A 20,362-nucleotide genomic window follows, 5' to 3' on the forward strand; every position below is an offset into this window, starting at 1 on the left:
AGAAGCATTAAATTTTTATCAGCAGGAGTTCAGGCTGAATAAAGCAGGCTTCCCAAATGCATGGTGATAAAACATTTACACGACACCACTCTGCTTTCTTCCACAAACAGAAAAGCGTTTAGAAGAGACGTGGCATTAGAAAATTCAGCACTGCTACACGATGTGGAAGCTCTGTGAGAGTCTTCAACTTATTCTGACCCCTTCTCTTACAGGAAAGAAATTAATACCAACACAACAAGAGGTCGGCAAAACTTTTGGGCTGTGAGGAGGCATCAGATACAGGCAAGGTAAAGGAAAGGAAATGTGTCAGGATGTATCCCATCTTTCTGTTGCTTCCTACTTCTCCACAAAGCACAGAGTGCTATATAAAGACTCAGAAACACTAACCCAGCTCCCAAGATCTGCACAGCACCAACTGCCAGCACACGAGCAGTGTTCATCTGCAGTGCTCATCACAACACCACCGCCGGCATTCATCACCCACAGTGAGCTCTCCCCTGCAATAGAGGAAGATGTGGTCCTCAATGAACCAAGATTAGATAACTTTTTAAGGATGATAAATAAATTATCAAGAAAAATCAAAAATAAAAGGAATCGGCATTTTTAATCCATCCTACACAAGCATGTTATCCGTCATGTTGTTGTGACCTGAGATCTCCAGCACATTATTTGACTCTTGAAATTCAATTAATAGAAGCGCATTAAGGCCACATTCCTACAAAGGATATAAGTGCATGACTGTTTCCTGTAGTTTCAAAGAGAATATTCAGCCTTTTAGCTGTACACATCTGTTTAATGAGCAGGAAGTCAGGCTGGAGTGGTGTTTATGTGCTCCATGGCTACATAACAATAACTATCTCAGAGACATTGAAAGTCACACAAATTGCAAACTAATATAATATAACTGATTGTGATACAGCATAAAATTGCTGTATTTTAAGGCATCTGTCTGGAGCTTGTTTGCTTGAATGACTTGGGTTTTACTGGCATTTTCTGCACAAGTTTTTAATGTTGAGGTTCCAGGCACAGTAGTGGTTACGTGTTCACTAAGGTCTCCTTCACTGTTACCACACTGTTCACAGTTAAATACAACTTTGGTGGACAAAATGGCAGCAAAATTTAAGGTTTCATGCTCAAAACCTATTTTACGTCAGGAAAAAGAAGACGTCACTGATTTTGTTGATGAGGATAAGAAGATGAACTGGGCACCCGCTAGACCAGATTCCTACTGACCTTACCCTGGGTAACCATTTAGGTCTGTGCAATGGGAACATCAAAAAGCTGTAAAATATCTTCTGGATCAAAGCAGCTATGGATCACACTTTGTACAGAGGCAAATGGGACCTGAGTCCTTCATGTCAGCAATTGCCTCCCCCCACCTTTGCATGTATAAAATGACTGAGAAAAAAAACATATTAACATTTTCTTTCTCCTTGCTTCACAGTTTCAGGGGGGGTCATCACACACATATATCAGGAACTCCAAGCTGGACCGTAGTCTTAGACAAAATATATAGCACAACAGATCTGCCTTGGTACAACTTGTTCCAGGAAGCAGATGTACCTTGTGATATTAATTTATTCTAACATTATTTGAAGAGAAGAGTTGGAGAGAGATATTGGTTTGTATAGCAGGTACTGACTGATATTTAAAACCTTTGGCATTACCATATGTGCCTGGAAATAATTGCCAGTGTTATTAGTTGCTGTCATTAATGACAGCATGCAAATGACTATCTAATCTGCATATGCAATTACATAATTAGATGCCATATGTAAGAGCATATGTTATTTATAGGTGCAGAAACAGAGGCAAAATTTAAGCCCAGTCCTCATAATGTATTGTCTCATGAATCAGACCCTCTTGAACATAGGTAGAGATTTTCATTAGAGTGCCCCATCTTAGGTTTAGAAAAAAATCACAATTAATATTTCATATTATTGATTTTCCACTGTGATGCACTGAATCAGTAATGTCAGCATCTAACCTGCTGACAGGAAGCTATAGCTGCTGTCCACAAAATGCCTGTCAACTGTAGAAGCTTGTTATGAACAAAACAAGCCAGGAAAAAAAAATCCAGTCCTGCTGGAGACCCATCCACCCTGCTCAATGAAGGCTTGATCTATTCTTATGAACAGCTGACCTAGATTCTCTGCCTGAATGAGAGCATTTGCCAGCATTGAGGCTGCTCGGAGAGTCAGAAATTCATGTACCACTTATCATGAGAGAGGAAAAAAATAAAAAGGATATCATCTTAAGGGAAAGTAACCACATCAGTTAGTCATAAAAGAGCTTTATCCACATCCGCACAAAGCACTACCCGACATGCTTCTGCTCTCATTTCGGAGTCTGGAAAGGACCACAGCCCCCATTTCAGCACATGCAGCAGGCTAGGCAGCCGCCTCAGAGAGGCGGAGATGTGCCAAAGCCGTAGAGGACGGGACTGCACAGCGGGCTGGCCAGCTTGCCGTCCCTGAGCCACCCGCAGCTTTCCAGCAGCTCGGAGGCAGTCCCTGGGCTGCCAGCTCAAGGACTGCCGGTTAATGCCATGCCAAGAGGAAATAACCCGGCGAGATCTGCTGAGCCCAACACCGCCAGGTCCTGATGGGATCCAGCTGCGCACGCAGCACACGTCCATCACCCCCTAGAAGCCAGGGAGGCCTTGATAAGACAAAGCTACGTCATACCTATGTAGTCCATGGGACAGGTTTCCACCTCCCAGTTCTCCAAGAGAAGGGAAGCAGGTCTTGTGGCACTCAACAATGTAATAATGGTGGCATGTGGCTCAGAGGGACAGAAAGGATGGGCAATCCCAGAGTAAGGATCTTAACAGTCCTTATTTTCCCGCTTCTGCCCCTCATCTCACTGAGATCCCAATAACCTTTCATAGTAACCAATAATACCCATAGGGCTGGTGTTCAGGGGACCCAGAGGGTGCCTGTCCCCACAAGGGTGGGCAGCTTGATGCCAGCCCTCGATGGCTGCGGTCACTGATGCTGAGCTGCCCGCAGGGAGCAGCCCCAGGCCCAGGCCGGCAGACGAGCAGCACCCCTCAGCTAGGGTGAGAGGGAGCCGGCGGGCAGGCACAGTGCAGGCCTCTCTCAGCCCCGCAGGGTACAGCTCCCACCCCAGGGCCTTGCTGCAGTGCTGGCCACGGGGACAAGGGCTGCAGCACGGACTGAGTCCCCAGGCTAGGAGCTGGGCAGCCAAAGAACATCTCTGATACCAAAATGTTTCCATCTGGCTCTTGCCTCCTGGATGGAGATGTAAAGCCAACTTCAAATACGTAGTGCCCTCTGAGCACAGACATGTTCTGCCTGTTCTCCAGGTGTGAACATCCTGGACTGTGTCTGCAGAAGAGGATTTCTGCTCATACGGACCCTCGGTGACTGCAGCACAAAGCACCCCAAGGCTCTGGGAGCCAGGCACAATATGTACCTATAGCCCACGACCAAGGAAAGCGACTGCTTTGGGCCATCCTGTCAGCAATCATCTCCCCTTCCCCTCTTCCCTGAAGCCTCCAGAGGGGCCACCAGATGAGAATATGACATCTAATTAACCACCTCTCAAATCAGATCTGGTTCGACAATTGCAAATACCACATCAGGCAATTGGGTTTTCCTCACCATCTTATCTTTTGCATGTGGTTAGCATGCAAACTAGGTCAGTATTATTCCTACCGAAACACTCGCTATGGGTGTTATTTTTAGAAAGCCATGTGATCGTCTGACTTTTATTTATGAGAGCACAGAAAGATCCACTGTATATTTTCCTGCCTGTCTTGTTTGGAGTGGTTTGTTTTTTCAGCTCTTTGGGTTCGTTGCTGAGATCTTTGGCCTCTTTTTAAAAGGCAAAGTCAGACTAAATCAAGAGACCACGCAGTTCACATGCCTCAGTTGTCTATGAACACAGTGCATGCAGCAGCGCACAAAGCAAACCAGACAAGTGCACCGAGAGCCTATGAAAAGGCAAGGCAGCGGTGCAGGCAACGAGAGGCAAGGATATGGAGCAGAAAGGAGGACAGGGGATTTTGGGAGGTGGGGAATCGGGCAGAGTGAAAGATGACAGAAAACATCATGCTTAGATCTTCACAGCACCTGCAAGGGTAGGCCCAAGATCTCAGCAGCTTGTGTAAAGTCAGCAGGAGATCCAAGCTTAACAACAGAAAACTTGTCCAGAGGTACAAATTTATTTTCCATGACTTCTTCTCATCTTCTTGCCACAAGTGAAACAACTCAAGGCAACAAAACCCTACAGCACTTTTGCATTCAGGAGGTGAGCGGTCACAACACCAACCGATGCCCACAGGACAACCACAACGGGGTGGGAGGGATCAGCCATGAGGGATCTGCCCTCAGGAGATCCCCATCCTCTGTTATATGGCCAGAGCCTAACGGGGAGCCTCTGTGTCTGGTCTGCACGTGGTTTTCATCTGGCCTATTGGGGAATCCAAAGCCTTCGTCCAGTGTGTCTGAGCTAATTCGCATTTCACATCCTGGGGACATGAATCATTTCACTAACCTCATGTAGCCAGTGTGAAGAAGTCTTCATCATTGCTGAGAATCTAGTCTGCTTTTATAACCAGCAAAAAGGTACAGATTAGCTTGACAGCTAATGAGACTGAGCTTCTCAAGCTCCTTGTCAAGCCATTTAGTTCCTGGGTGATCCCACTAAAATGTGCTTTCTTAATGACAGTTCATAATTTCTAATTGCATTTTGAGATAAAGTAGCCCAGTTGTATTCTATTTCAGAAATGCCATCATGATTTTAATACTTAGCATTCTTATTCTAAGTCAAATGCCCAGCAGAAAGTCTCCTGTGTCAACCTACTTATTGCTTTACCAACTGAACTTGCAGTCCCATATTAATTGGCATTGCTTCTGTCACGCTCTCTCTAGCTTTATTAATTGGCATTGGTTCTATCACACTCTAATTCTTTATTAATCAAGTGTGTATCATCTGCCTAACTATATTTGAGATCAAGCACCAAATTACCTCAGTGTCCTGTTAATGCTTTTAAAAATAATTCTCCAGCTCTGCAGAGTTTCCAAGTTTCTCAAGATATTTAAAAAATCTGGCTCAACTGCTGAGAAACTCAGCTAGTTTTCCGAAAATTGTTGATGTAATCTATTAGCTATTGCTAATTTAAAGCATCTGGCTTTAGCAGGCGTTATTTAGCATATCCTGAATTACTGTTAGATGGAGAGGATTTTAGTGTACTATTATACGGTTGTGTCCTCTGGCCTTTTCCCTCATTAGGAAATAGAAACTTTTATTGAACACTTTGTGTTTTTTTTTTCTGCAATATTGAAATATCCATTGACAGTTTCTGGTATCTGGAAATTTTATCAGTTCTCAGAGCCTTTGCTTATCTAATGTACTTTGAACATTACCCTTGTAGCTCCAAATTCTATGGAGCAAACGCTTCTTTGGAGGTCCTTTGGTTTTCCTTACTGACTTCATGATGTTATAATAATTGTTTTTTATTCATTACTATCACCTTTTTTTCCCATGTTTCATGTGTAAGAATTTGCCTGTTTTATTTTTTATAATTTCACTCCACCTAGCTTGACTGGACTTAAATTAGCACAACCCTCTCTGCACTTTGTTGCTTTTTGATCATAAACTAAAATATTCTTAGTCAGCTCTCACTTTTCATGCCTATTTACTCTTTAAGGTCTTCCTGCCACCTGAACCACCTCATACTTATTTTTGTCATTATGAAAACAGCTAATTAAAACATCAAGATATACAGTGCTGTCCACTGTTCTTTGTTCACACGTTGTTTGTTTACGTGTAACCATAATAAGCACCTGCATCTAAGCAACCACCCGTCCTTCAGCGATCAATGCCTCCTCATCAGCCTGAAGTCTGTGTAATGCAGAACAGGTTATGACACGTTTTCAGCTAGGAAATTCCTGTGTATAGTCTTTTAGAACTCCCCAGGCCACTTCAGCAGCAGCAGTGGAGCTGCGGACTTGTCACTTCAGGGGCTGGCCCCTGGCCCTGCAGTGACCTGCAGACTGCAGCAGGTACCAGTCACTGTGCCTCGTGCATTATATGTTAGACCATTCATCCGTAAGCTTTCAAAATTACTTCTTCCTTGGAAACGAGAGTCATGCTGATTTTAACCTGTCTTTCTCAGTCCTCCTTAATATTACCTCCAGTGACTTTTACATTCGCATCAAGCAAATCTGCCCACCAGACTGCAAGAGTACGGCTAGCTCTGATGAACAACTCGAGCTGTTCCTGATCCTTTCCTATTTGTGAACCAGGCTCCCTGAATAAGCTTACAGATAATGCAATTATGTTTTCTTTCAGGGTCCTCGGTTCATTTTGTCCTCCTCTCACTGAATTCTGCTCTAAAGAAGTGCTTGTTTGTTCCTTCTTCCCATTCTTCCTTTGATTAGTAACACAAGAGGAATCAAGAGCTCCTGATATTTTTCACTAGTAGATTCCAGAAATCAACATGAAATGTTTGCCCACTTCCCCCCAGACAGCAGCATCAGCCCTCTCTCTGTCAAGAAGACGGACTTTGAAGAACTACATCATGTTTGTAGTGAAAATGAAGGGAACCAGGTAGCTATTTCTATTACCAGGATGTTTCCAACAGTGGGTTCAAACTTAAAGCTCTGAATTTCCCCAGCTTCCCTAAGTGAGGAATCATCATGCAGCAACCAGTCCGCACATACGCCTACAAAGCAGAAATCAAATGGTGAACATAACCAACAGAGCACTGCAAGCCCCACAGTTAGACACTTCCACCAACATACTGTGTACACTTAAATTTGGAAAAACTGTTTTCTCCTGTCCTTACTAATTCATCTCAAGCTCTGAAGCTTGCACCACAGTCAGCGTGCCTCCCTGAGCTAACTGCTAGTACCATCTAGGTGTCTACCCCCAGAAGAAACAACTTCAGAAGAAACAAGGTAGGCAGACACAAAGATGACTGGACCAGATCCAACTCAACTTCCAAGCCATAAATAACGTTTCTTTCTCAAGCAAAGACCAAGCCATCACAGAGCATTAGGTATGCGCTGTAGCTAAAGCTACACCGGCTGCATTCTCCACGCAGGGCAGGCAACTGCAGATTTTCCTGCAAAGAGAAGTGGTTCAAATGAATGAGGCTTCTCGCTAGGCCATCCTAAACATAGCACAGCTTGGGAACTCAACTCTGCGTTCCTGGGGTGAGTGGGAAACATATGCAGGGAAGCTTAGGGGTGTTTTAAGAACATGGGACATATCCTGCAAACTTGCTGGAATGGCCTGAGTGACACAAGCTGGCAGGATGGGCCAGCAGTGCACCGCAGCAGCAGCACCTAACGCTGCAATGCCACAATTCTAACATTTCTCCCAGGAAAAACAGTGTTTCAGGATAAAAATCATAAAGATGGCTTCTTTTACCCCAGACTTACCATCCTTTTTCCCTACACCTTTACATAAGACTTGCACATGGGTCGCTTCCACTACCTATCACCTGCAACACGTCGTATGGGATGTGGAGCCAGCAGCAGGCTGAATAGCCGAACAGAACAGGAATCTGCTCAGAACTGCCTTCTGAATTGGACATTTCTGAAGTCTGGGCAGTAGATCCTGTCTCCTCTTCCAGCAGCTGATTTTGACAAAACTTGTCAGAACTTTCATACTTTAGAGATCCTAACCCATCTGTCAAACCTGCCTGAAACTGGCCAAAACACTGGAGGAAACAATCAGCTGGAGAGCTCAGATCTTTTTTCTTAAAGCCATATGCTTATCTGACTTAGCCAGAGCAACCGTGCTATCCAGGGAATAACCTTACAGGAGACAAACATGGGTTGCATTGAATTTTCTGCAACTGTACTCTTTTGGGATCAATTCATACAAAAATAAAACATACTTTATCAGTCACTGACACATTCATTTTCCATCTTAATGTTAAAACCAGCAGATTAATCCTGCCTTGAAAAAGAACTGAAGGCAACAATAACTCATTGCATTCATTAATAGCAAAAACTGCTTTGCAGTTATTTCAGTTTCACCCTCCTGAAATTACGCAGTTAGTTATTGGTGCCAGATTCCCATTTATCACAAGAGCCTTTCGTAACAACAACAAACAATAGCTTCTTCTTAATCAGGTTTACCATGAAAGGAAGAACTCATGTCACAAAGGAAGGGCCACGTAATTGTTCCTCACTACCTCCAGGTACACGGGACTTTCACAAGTCCCTTAGAGATGTCAGTAACACACAATACCTAGGAAAGTTATGAACATCACAAGGAAAACTGCCTCAGCCTCGTAACAGAAGAAGTGCTAATGAGTGCAGGACAATAGGCATAGTCAGGCAAACAAAAAGCAGAAGCAGAAATGTAACATGAGCCATGTTATCAGCTGTCCTGTAACGAGAGCTGGGCCACTTCTGCTCGCCCATCCGCCAGCATCACGCACTATGTCACCGAAGTTCACGTAGGTGCCTCAGAGGCTGTAGCTACTGCAGCAGTGAGAAATGCAACTCTTTTTTTCCTGCTTATCAAAAAGCATGAGTCCTCTTCTAAGCCAAAGTATTGTTCCCTCACTGCTGCACTCCTACAGGCAACATGGGTGGGTCATTCCAGTGCAAAAGTACTGGGAGAGTAGATTTCGGGTCACACCAGCCTGGCACAAGACAGCCCTGAATTCCCTCGTTCTTTAAGCATCCTTTCTTTGCTTTTTTATAAGCACAAAATGAAGACTTCATGTCTTTTTCAGGGACGGTAATGTTTTATTTAACATGCCCTGCTAACACCATGAATTTTACATGAGAGCAGCTCCATCCCACAACATCCTCCAGCCTCTCCTTGTTAGTCAGCAGGGCTCTGACCCTGCAGCCACGAGACGTGGTATCTCCCACTGGGAGCCCTGGCACGGGGCTGGGTCATGTTGTTCACCAGCACATCCCTTCTCCCCACCAACCACCGCTGAAATTCAGCCCAAACTGAAGCATTGCATTAGAGACCTTCCTGGGAGACGGATCTGCTGCATCGGCTCCCCCTGCCAGTGCTTCCCACAGAAATCCCCCGTGCAGGCTGTTCTGGGGTGCACAGACGGGAGCTGAGGGTGGGCCGGCCTAGCCTTCCCACAATTTTGGGTCTAGCGCAGGACTCTGATCATGTCTGTGGGGACACGTCTGGTAGTAAGTGATCAGGAAGGCAAGTTTTTACAGTAAACCAACCATATTCGACTCCCGGTTAGCCACGGAAGATTAACTGGCTTTGGGATTAACTGGACACTTCCTCCCCAAAGCAAGCACGGCTACAACAGTGCCATGGCACAGGTGACACAGGGTACCCGAGCCGCAGGGCCACGTCCTGGGGGGGGACCAGCAGCCTAAAGCTGTCCCTGCTCAGCACAGAAACCAGCGGGCTCCTTGCAAGCCTTTTAAAGGCAGAAGACCTGAATATGCTCTTATCCCCTAGCAAATACATAGCCTGTACTAGCCAGGATTTGGTTTTATCCAGGCTACCCACCCCACATTGTCTTTGATGGCTGAAAGCTGCCAGTTTCTCACTGAACCAGCCAACACCACTACGCTAAAACAAGAACATGCTGTGTAGCCTGCAAAAACGTTCCCAAGTGCCAGGCAGCTGGTGTGCTGACACCATTGCCCGTGTGCTGAGTAACGGTGTCTCACTGTTTCTTTGTGCTCCCTTATCTCCCTCCTTCCATCTGTTGTTCCTCGTCTTCCACTCAGATCGTGTGCCGTTCAGAGCAGGGCTTTCTTCTAGCACCTACCACCTAGGAGCTAATCTGTGACAGGGCACCACAAAACAAGTCTGATTAACTCACCTAAATAAGTAATTAGTGAATCGGAGTTGATGTTGTTCAGGAATGTGTATATGAATGGATTAAGCACGGTGCACCTGGATGAAAAGCATGACTCAGAAGTGTTACTAACGTTATTCTTTTTCATGTCCATAAACCTAAGAAATGGGAGAAATGTGGGAGGGGGTAGAAAAAGACAAAAAGGCAAAGAGACAGCAGGCTGGCAGGCAAGCATCTCTCAAATACAAATGCACTAAATGACTGGAACACAGACCAGATGCCGAGAAGAGCTGAGCATTTTGCTACTCCTACTCATATTCTCATTTCTTCTTGTATAGCTCTTAACTTTGCATGCTTCTCCATTTTGTTTTTGCTTCATCTTTCGCATACATAGCCCAAGACTTGGATCTTATCTTCGTGTATCCAAGCAACTTGCTATCGTATCATGTGCACACACAGCTACGCCCACAGGTCAAGGCATCTCTTTCGCTGCCTTCTGTACACGATGATAGTGCAACTCCTCCGGTCACCAGGACAACAGTCACAGCCTGTCAAACTGATAAGAAGTTGGTCGGCTGGGCTCATGCTCTGAAGGAAAGCACGGAGGAAATAAATGTAATACGCAGCAATGAACTGCAAATGGCATTTGGTTTTCCCCTTAGGAAGCTGGAATGAGAACAAATGTGATAGCAACAAAGAAAGAAGAGGGCCTAAAGAGAAGAGACGTGTTTAACTTTTAAAGCCCCGCAGTTAATGGGAAATGGGAAGTATTCAATTAAGGCACAAGATTGGAGCTAACTCCTGGGGCTTATCTCAGCCTTCCCATGCACAGGGAGTGGCTTTGAGCCCACATAGTCCCAACTTTCCACAAGTGCCCAAAGCTACTGTCATCCCAGTGGGCTCAGAGGTTGTCTCTGCTAGACACCAAGGCAAGGGGTAACGAAAGGAAATAAGCATTACATTCCAGGCACTCTCTGTTGATAGAGCTGCCTCTCACTGTCAGCAACCAGGATGGCTAAAGGACTCTAGTGCCTTATGCTAACACTCAACACTCAGCTGGCTGGACCTCAATTCACTGCAGGACCAGAAAGCTACCTTTTCCCACAAAACAGCCCCACCAAATACAGTTGAATCAAGAATCAGGGCCTGTCCCCCTAGAAAACTGTTCTGTAAAGCCAACATTTGGTAGATATGGAGGTCAAGACATAAATCCAGTCTTCCCAACGCTGTCAAAGTTCAGGGAAATATAGAACTGGTGTCTCTAACATTTAGTCTTACAGCTTCAAGACCCACAGTACGATCACTTTGCCATCGCAGAAACAGATGTGAAAGACAGCCTGAAAAGAAAACTACTTGTAAATGGAAGCCAAATCCATTTTATCAGGCCATCTGTAGCCCATGGGGCGGTTGAGGGGATATGCCTTAGGCTGAATACATCAAAGTGGTAAAGCCTCGTCAGAACAAGAATGGATTGTGCAAATCCAGCTGAAGTCGGAGAACTCTGATAAGACCATTCCTTGTAAAACTGATAAGAAATGATGTCTTTGAGGGGTACTCATGGACACAGCGGGGCTTCTGCTGAAGCAAGGCTTGCATCAGCGATGTTCAAAATAAAGTCTGGAAATGCAGGTCACACTGGTCAAGATCTAATCTGAATGGGAAGAGGACAGCAATACAAATAGCCTCATGCTGCATGACATGGGATCAGGCTGCCACACCAGCCAGCGCTAAAGGTGATGGTTAAAGGTCTCCTCCTCACCTCTGCTCCCAGCTCCTTCCTAGACACAGACAAAGAATTTCAGTCTCTTTATTCTGTCTCCCAGCTGTGATTCAGCAGTGAATTCTCTTTTTAGGAAGGCGCTGCAGCATTCAGCCACCCTCTCTATCCTCTAGCCTGCACTTTAGAGCAGGGAACTGCAAAATCAGCCGTACAACTATCTCTGCTTGGCTGGAGCAGAGAGATACACAACAGCCTAACATATTCAAGGCTTTTCTGAGCACAACAAAGCAGTGCCAAGAAACAGAAAAAATGTCATCAAGGCCACATCGGTGCGTTTCTTGCATTTGTCCTCCATCCCAGACAAAACAGGCAGGCACAGTGCACAGAGACAAAGAGGCCTTTCTCAGCACGCAGTGCAGCGTGCGCTCCCGGGTCACATAAGCCGGCTGTGTGTCTGCCCAGTCCCCTTTCCCCTGTTTTGACTGTAGCTGCATCCTTTCTGTGTCAAGATGTGGATACTTAATGCATTCTCACCTTTGCCCTCAGCTACAAGCTGTTTCTGCTTAGCTAATGCTTTTCTTGGCAGGCTCAGCTAGGCAAGTCAGAGTTCAGTTTGCACCCTGATCAGCTGAAACACAGATGACTGGCTCTGGGAAATGCTGTGGAGATAGGGCCAAAACGAACCGAAGTCGCTTACATGTAGCTGCAAATTGCTCCGTGCTGGTACTCGGCCAGCGAGATTCTGGGCAATGACCAGGCGTCCAGGCGCAGCCAAAGGACAAATGAAAATAAACAGCAAAGGAGTTTCTTCCAGGGACATATTATGAAGAGATTTTCAAAGCAGGATTTAAGAACACAATCCTGTTGTTTGTCCTTAATGCCTTAGCACGGACTGTGGACGATGCCAGAGCCACTAAAAAGCTTTAGACGGTTAACGTAAGTGGGAAATGGGGAGGATATAAGACACAGCACAAGAGGTAAGACAAGTAGGGCTTTTCACAGGTCTGGCACAGCTCCCTCATACAACTGGTGCATGCCAAACTTTCCAAAGTGGTCAGAGTGAATAGTTGAAGTTTAGCTGGTCCTGAGTAAAGACTTAAGAATTTGACTTCATTTCGTCCAATATTTTTGCTTATTTCTTGACAAGCAGCCATCCATCAGCAATCCATTAAAGAGACTGCTATGGGAAACCCATGACTAATAACTCTCCTTTGATTCACTCATTTTTGTTAGCAGTTTTTTTGGGAAGAATACACTGCACAGCCTCTTGTACAATACTCCTGTTCAGAGTCCATGTACGTACAGAGAATTTCCTCCACAATCCTGTTTTCCAAAGATCTCTCAGCAGCTCTGTATAGGTTAGAATCACTGTGGCAAACACAGCACTGCAGAGCCGGATCACAACAAGCAAATCTGGCACAACCTGCAGTAAGCTACAGAGCTGCCTTCTTAAGACCTTTGCTAGGAAAAGAGAGAACGTTACTGAGCAGTTTACTCTGCAGCAGGGGATAAGGAGGTTTGGGCTGACTCTCAAGCAATCGAGCTAGCAGATTGTGACTTGGCAGCCCAGCGCTACTCTGCCCGTTTCCCTGCTGCTCCAGGAATTGAGCAAACTGTGAGCGATCTGTCCGCACACGTCATAGCATATGCCTTCCCGTGCACCAGAATTAGCACCCTGCCGGACAAGCTGCACGGGCCAAATCGTTCACCCTCTCCTGCCCACCTGAACATCTTCCAGGGGGCAGAATGCTGTGGGACTGTCTGCACGGGACTGCCTGCAGAGAAAGCGATCCGAGTCTTGCATCTGCAAGGGAAGATATTTAAAGCTTCATCTGTGTGAATCAGCTGCTCACTGCAGGCCTCTGTGGGAGCAGCACTGGCACCGAGATTCAAAATCAGTTATCTACAAAGCAAGAAGAAGTTTTATTAAATGTATACGACTAAACATTATCCAGAGTGCGCTGACTCTCACAGAGGCTTGCCCTTGCAGCAGATAGACTAAACTATCAAAAGTCCTTGTCACAGCACTCCTCGTCTCAGTGCACCAGGAAAACAAACAAAAAGAGAGAAAGAAAAATCAAGCAGGAAAAATAAGTGCCTTCTTTAGCCACAGCAGGTGCTAATAGTCAAAAGAACCAGTGAACTGGTTACCTAAAAGGTAAAAATAACCTTTTATAAATATACATCTCCAGATACACAAGAGTTATATCTACATGGCATAATCCAGGATAAGTGAACAAATTGACTACCAGGAAAGACTACCCAGAAGTAAAGTCTTTGAGTTAAACAGGTCCATCATCCACTGGTATTAACCGGTGCATCTCTGTGGGCTTGAATGAGCCCACAAACATTTACATGGGACCTTAGAGATCCCACCTGCACCCACACACACCCTCCCTAACTTAATCCAGAATGGAGAAATATTCTGAACCGAGTATTCATCCGTCACCCAGTCATCCATTAATCTGTCCACTGTGCAAACAATCAGATATGAGAGGAGCTGCGTATTTATTACACATTTCTGAATAAGTCATGCCCAATATCTAGGACAAACAACACATTAAGCCCTAAAGAACCCTTTGAAAGCCTTTTGCCTGCCGGAGACAACAATGAAAAAGTAACGTGATAGAAAGGGAACAGTAAATCATTCATGAGAATGATTAAAAACAAACTCTGGGCGAGGTGCTGCCAAACAACCCTGGAAACAGCTCGTGTGTTCTTCCTGAGTACCTCTGCATTCACGGAGGGCAGAGCGGCTGTGAGCAACCCTAACAAGTCCCACAGTGTGGCCAGTGCAGGGAAGATGTAGCAGATACAAAATCCAGGCAGAACTGCACGACTGCAAGTTGCCATTAATTCACGCACCCCATGACTCCATCAGGCACTGATGCAGAATAACTACCGTGCTTGAAATTGCTAATGCAAAAAGGGCTTAACTGGCACGTCAAGGGCACTAGTGAGAGAAGAACAAATTAGACTCCCTGGGGCTGAATAATGTTATACACTAGTGATCTCTCTAATACGCACACGATCATTTTGGAATCCTTAAATCAAGCCCTGAAAGAGTTACTGCACCACAGCGTTCACAAACACCACCTCATCTAACAGAGTTGTTGATACTCTAGTTTCCCAGATGAGTGTGGACAGAGATACTAGACACAAATCATGTTATTACCATTTATTTTAGATCCCTTTAACTCTATGAAAAGGCCTGTTTCAGGAAGTGTTTTTGAAGTTTGTTTCCTAAAACTATTTCTGGTTAAAAGCTCCAAAACGATCAATACGGACAAGATTTGTTTCCTAAAGAAACATAAAATAACATCCTACAGCTTCAAGACGCAACTCGGCCTCCATTATGCATTTGAACATTCATTGACCTAACTGCGTGTGTTAAGAGCTTTCAAAAACTGATTTGGAGAAACAGTTCAAGGCAGTAATATTCCTGTAAGAAACTTCTGCCTCCAGTGTGTCCCCTGGGTTATTCTCAAAAAGAAAAATCTACATAAGGTCAATAAAATCATTGATGTGGATTCACATTCAAGGGTATTTTCAGCCCGGTTTCTTAAATAAGGAAAAATAAAATGTCAGCTTTAATTAGCCATCACAGAATCCACATGGGCCGATGCCAGCCTTAATTCACTCCACCACTCTTGGAAACCATGTGTGTTATCAGCTATATTCATATTGTTACTGGTTTGAGTAATAGCCTTAGCATACATAACACCTGGCATGTGCAAACCATAGAACAAAGTTGCTGCCTCTATTTTCTTATTTTGAGTACCACACCTCTTTTTTTTTTTTTCAGTTTGGCAAATAATTTACATTAGTAATATAAATATTTGAGCTGCAAACCACCAGAGCATTCAAAGACTTTGGCACTGCATCGCAGCCATGTATTATTTGCTTCATTACAAAAGGTAATCCCTGTATTTTTATTAAGCAGCTGCACCAGCTGTACTCAAGCTCAAGGCAAAACATACCAAACAAGCAGCAAATTCTAAGTTACAGCCTACAAATTCAGCGTTATCCGCCTAAAAGCCTGCAGTGCCCTGCAAAACACCTTTGATGTTGCAATACAGACAAGTCTGCAAGGGATATAAAATCAGACTTTGGAGACAAAACTTTTCCTGTTATCTCTCTAGCTGTCTGTTTCTAAATACATGACTCTGCCCTCCTAGCCAAACAACTCCTTTGAAGGTTTAGTTCTGGAGAACATGAAGATTCTCCTTTGCCTTTAAAGCAGACCTTTCTTTGCTTTCGGCACAAGCATCAGGCATATCTTCTCCTCTACCAGATCTCCTAGCAGAAGCATGAACATAATCATTAGCTGTTCCTCAGCACTGCCTCCAAATTCCAACTCTCCCAGCAATGTGCTCATATTATTTTAAAGCAGACACTCCTCCATGCTTGAATGAACAGAACAGAACAGCAAAGGAAGATGTAATTTGTAGTGCAGACCCCTAAAAACTAGCTCAGCAGCCACATGCTTCTGAACACAAGGGAAGGGATTAAGAGCATTTAAGATCTCTAAAGTGTCCCCAGACTGGGAAGTTTCTGGAGATACAGTCTCAAAATCAGAGGCAAAAACACACTCCTCTTGGGAAAAGTGGAAAGCCAATAGGTAACTCTAAGCAGTCGTTACTCTTTTCTACTACTTAAGAGTCAACATCTGCTGGGAAATCAATACTGGTAATCACAGCACTGGTTGCCAGACCCTCAGAGACCAAAGGAAAAGGATGGGAGAGGATCTATATGTGGAGGTGATGGCAAAGCACACGACAGCTGAGGAGGACCCGAGCAATTTGTTTAATGAAATGGAAATAAAAGTGTAAATCACTAAAATGCTACTAGAAGAGAGCTTTAACTTAACTCACAAACACACAGATTTTGATGTCTGAGACCTGACTATGACAAGCAGCATGGAAATGTAAATGCAGTGGCTGCTAATGAGCATAATGAACAGGCAGGCAGCTCTGACAGCAGGTTCTCAGCTGGAAGCTATATTCCTCAAGGACTCCTTATCTTCCACATCCACTTCTTTCAGCAACCATATAAATGTTGCTGGCAGGTTTGTCAACCACAAGCATGCAGCTGCTGGATAATGCTAGTATTTGCCAGGTAGGCCTGTAGCCAAAGCTGCTACCTGGACAAACCGAGGATACTTGGCTTCTCTGACTCCTATCACCAACGCTTCCGCCTATTGCTGAGACACAGGAATAAAAGACGGCTCACTTGGTCAGGACATCCCTCTTTCACAGACTCCCAGGCCGTGCTGAATTCACCTCCTAATTGAACTTCCACCCCGTTTGCACTCCCCATTCATTTCTGTGAGTTTGCCTATGTTTATTTGCCTCTTTAAACACAGTCTGGTTTTATTTGCTCGAAAGGATACTTTATTTTGTCCTGTCCTCCAAAGAACTACTGTCTGCAAAATTCCCAACAGACTCCTCCCCCAGACAAAGGACCAGCCAAGCGCAATGCCAAAGGTAAAGGTACACTACTGAAAAATCAGGAATGGTAAAAATAACAAGCAAAGCAAAGCACTCATAAATGTGTTAACAAATAAAGGAATACCACAGTGAAAATCTATATTATCCTAGCCAACAAAGACAGCAAGACCACTCTGATAGTCATTGAGTATGCATAGCCTGATAGCTCAAACATCCATTTTTCTAATGCATTGCTGAAGGCATGCGCTGCTTAAAATCCAAAAATGTGTGCTTAACAACGTGGGGGAGCTGCCAATCCCCAGGCACTGTATTATTGCTCGTGGGTTTTGTTAGGAAATTCATACTTGCACAGAGAACGCCACTGAGGAATAGCCTGTGGTCAGGAGTCCACAACCACCCCATGACAGCCTTTAGCCCTTCTCTCAGCACACACAAATGGGTATCGCTCATCTCTTCAGGAAGCTTGCTAGTTTTTCCAGATGCATCAGTTGGTCTAAGTAAAGATATATTAGTACTGTTACTTAGGAAAGGGCATTCCGGCAAACAAACATCCAGATGGAGTCAGGATATTATCTGCCCAACTTAGATTTAGATTTAGATTTAGATTTAGATTTAGATTTAGATTTACATTTACATTTACATTTACATTTAACAATGCCCTCGGAATCCACTCCCTATTCTGTTTAATACAGCATGGTGAACTGTACTCGCTTTTGAATAGTTTTGGTATAGACAGGTAGTGCTCCTCAGCAGGTAACCCCGTGTGTGGGTCTCATACTGAGCAGCGCTAGCTGGAGAGGCAGGGGAAGGCTCGCCATCCCTTAGCACTGCTCCCCTCCCTGGTATTCATACCTCTCATTGCATCCTGATAGGAAACAATGGGATACAGAAAAAAAAAAGTCCATTTCCCTTAATGTTTACAGCTCTCAAACACTAGTTTATATTCTGCAGAGAAAGCTGGCTGCTTCTCTTTGCTGAGGTGCCTCCCTTACGCACACAGCCACACGCTGCAAGAGAAAGAGGGAGGGCAGGAGGGAGCTTCATGGTGTCTGATGAAATATGAACAACAGATTTGGGGCAGAGCCTGCCTCATGCTGCCAGCAGAACACCGAGCCCTTCTAGTGCACTCAGACCCAAACATGAGCTGGGATATTTTAGCACTTCTGCATAGATATAGAAGCAACAAAAATAACTACTGGAAAATAATGGCTGTATGTGTATATTGCTCTCATCATTTTTTTCTTCTCTGTTTACTAACTCCTGATCTACTAATGCGAATAGCTAACCATCACATTACAGAGCATGGAGAAGAAGGCATTTTATGAAGTGAGTCTGCACAAAAGATGAACAGTGTGCTTGCTGCAGGGCAGCAATTATTGCAGAGCTCCTGAGCAGTAAGAACAGAACAAACCTCTGCCCTTGTCACTGATCAGGGTCCAATTCTGCTCAAAAGCACGAATGACTGCTGAACAGTAAGGTCACAGCTATTCAATGTATTTATCTTCCAAATACCAATCCTGAAGGAATTTGGACTTGTGATTCCACAGAGGTTGCATATTCAAATCTGGCATGTAAATAATTAAACATTCTCTACACATTTCCAAGACAGGCAGAAGGCAGGGTATTGCTATTCAGGGTTCAGTGTAACTGTACATAATCTTGGCCTTCCATCTTCTGAAATTCCTATAGATACAGCAGTAGCATGTCTGAGTTGCTTTTGCATATCAGTCCTTTTCACTGTCAGGAATCAGCCACATTCGAAGGCAACCACATCGCCCTCCCCGACAGGCTGCGTTTCAGTGCCTCCCAGGGCCCTGCCGCAGGAACACGGGGAGCCCAGAGACATAAGGCACAGCAGAACCCACAGCAGGGGCAGCACCGTGTGCCTGGGCATCCTGCAGCAGCAAAAGCTGCGAAGATGGCACAACGAGGAATCACGTCCTCAGCTTCTCTAAGGCTTCCTGCCCACCTTGGAAAAAATATCAGCTCTGAACCAGCCACTGGAAGAGAACATACGCAGCTTACAGCAGAGAAAAAATATTTTTCAAGACCAAAGTTACCAGCTGAGTATTGAAAGGGGGTAATGTTTATAGCCAACCTCATCACAATGACAAACTAGCTGAAGAACAAACTGCAGACAGAATGCACGGTTGTCTGTGTGAAAATATAAACACCTGTGATTAAATGCCAATTTCTGAAGATTTACATTTTAAAGACACATTAATTCTCGAATGTTGGTTTTGCTGCCTTATCGCAGACATTAACTCTTTGTTATTTTTTAATAAAAACTAAGGCAACATAGAAATAACTTGAATAGCCCAAGGCTGAACTGAACCATAATAAAACATTCCTGTGATAAGGAAACACACTATGAGACCCACTGCTGAAAACTTCCTATTCTCAGACATTAGGCCACTTCCAAAACCTGACTTACTCATGCCATTTAAAATGTCTTTACAAGGGAGGGTTATATATAAAAACTGCTTAGTTTACATCTGTGAAATGCAAAGCACAGAAGTGGTTGTATTTTGAAGGTCACAAAAGCAATGTAAACTACGAACTTCAGGATTCGTGCAACCATGACATTTTAGAGTGGGAGGAGGATATTTTGTCTTGTCCAAGCCACCAGATACTAAAGTGAAAAAAACATAAATATTATGATTCAGTAAAAGTATCTGGGATCCAACATCAAGTATTGGTGAATTTTTCCGGTGAGAAAAACAACAACTGGGGACTAAGGAGACGATAATCCACAAGTTTAGTCTATTTTGTATAATCCGAGAGAGTATTTTCTGACTTCATCTGTATGGGACTTGTTGTTTGAAGAAGGAAGACTATCTAAAAAGGTTACTCTTAACTCAATGTCAATTTATATACTATAAAACTTTAAAAAATCCTTCTCTATACTACTAATCATAAATCTTCAGAGTTACTCATTATGTCAAATAGCACCAAATCCAGGGGCTCATTTCCCTTTTGCTGTTCAATAAAGTGGTGTTGGCAGTGGTATGCTTTAACACTTGCAATTTATTAACCTCAGAGGTGTTGTAGCATGAAACTAAAGCCGCAGAAAGGAGGCATTTAGCAAATTATACATGCTGCATATTTTTACAGCAAAGGAGTTCCTGCTGTGCTTTGCTTGCCTCCTACTTTTTATGATTATTTTCTCTCCCTCATGATAACTTCCAAGCATCACATACTTTGGAGAGATACTTCCTTATTTTGTGCTAACACTTTCTCATGTTTAAAAAAGTGTTACTTTCTATTTATCAATTACGGAATCACGGAACGGTTTGGGTTGGAAGGAACCTTAAAGATCACCCAGTTCCAACCCCCTGCCATGGGCAGGGATGCCACCCACTAGATCAGGTTGCACAGGGCCTCATCCAACCTTGCCTTGAAGGAGGCAAGGAG

Source organism: Anser anser (assembly GCF_964211835.1).
Source record: "Anser anser genome assembly, chromosome: 5".
NCBI lineage: Eukaryota > Metazoa > Chordata > Aves > Anseriformes > Anatidae > Anser > Anser anser.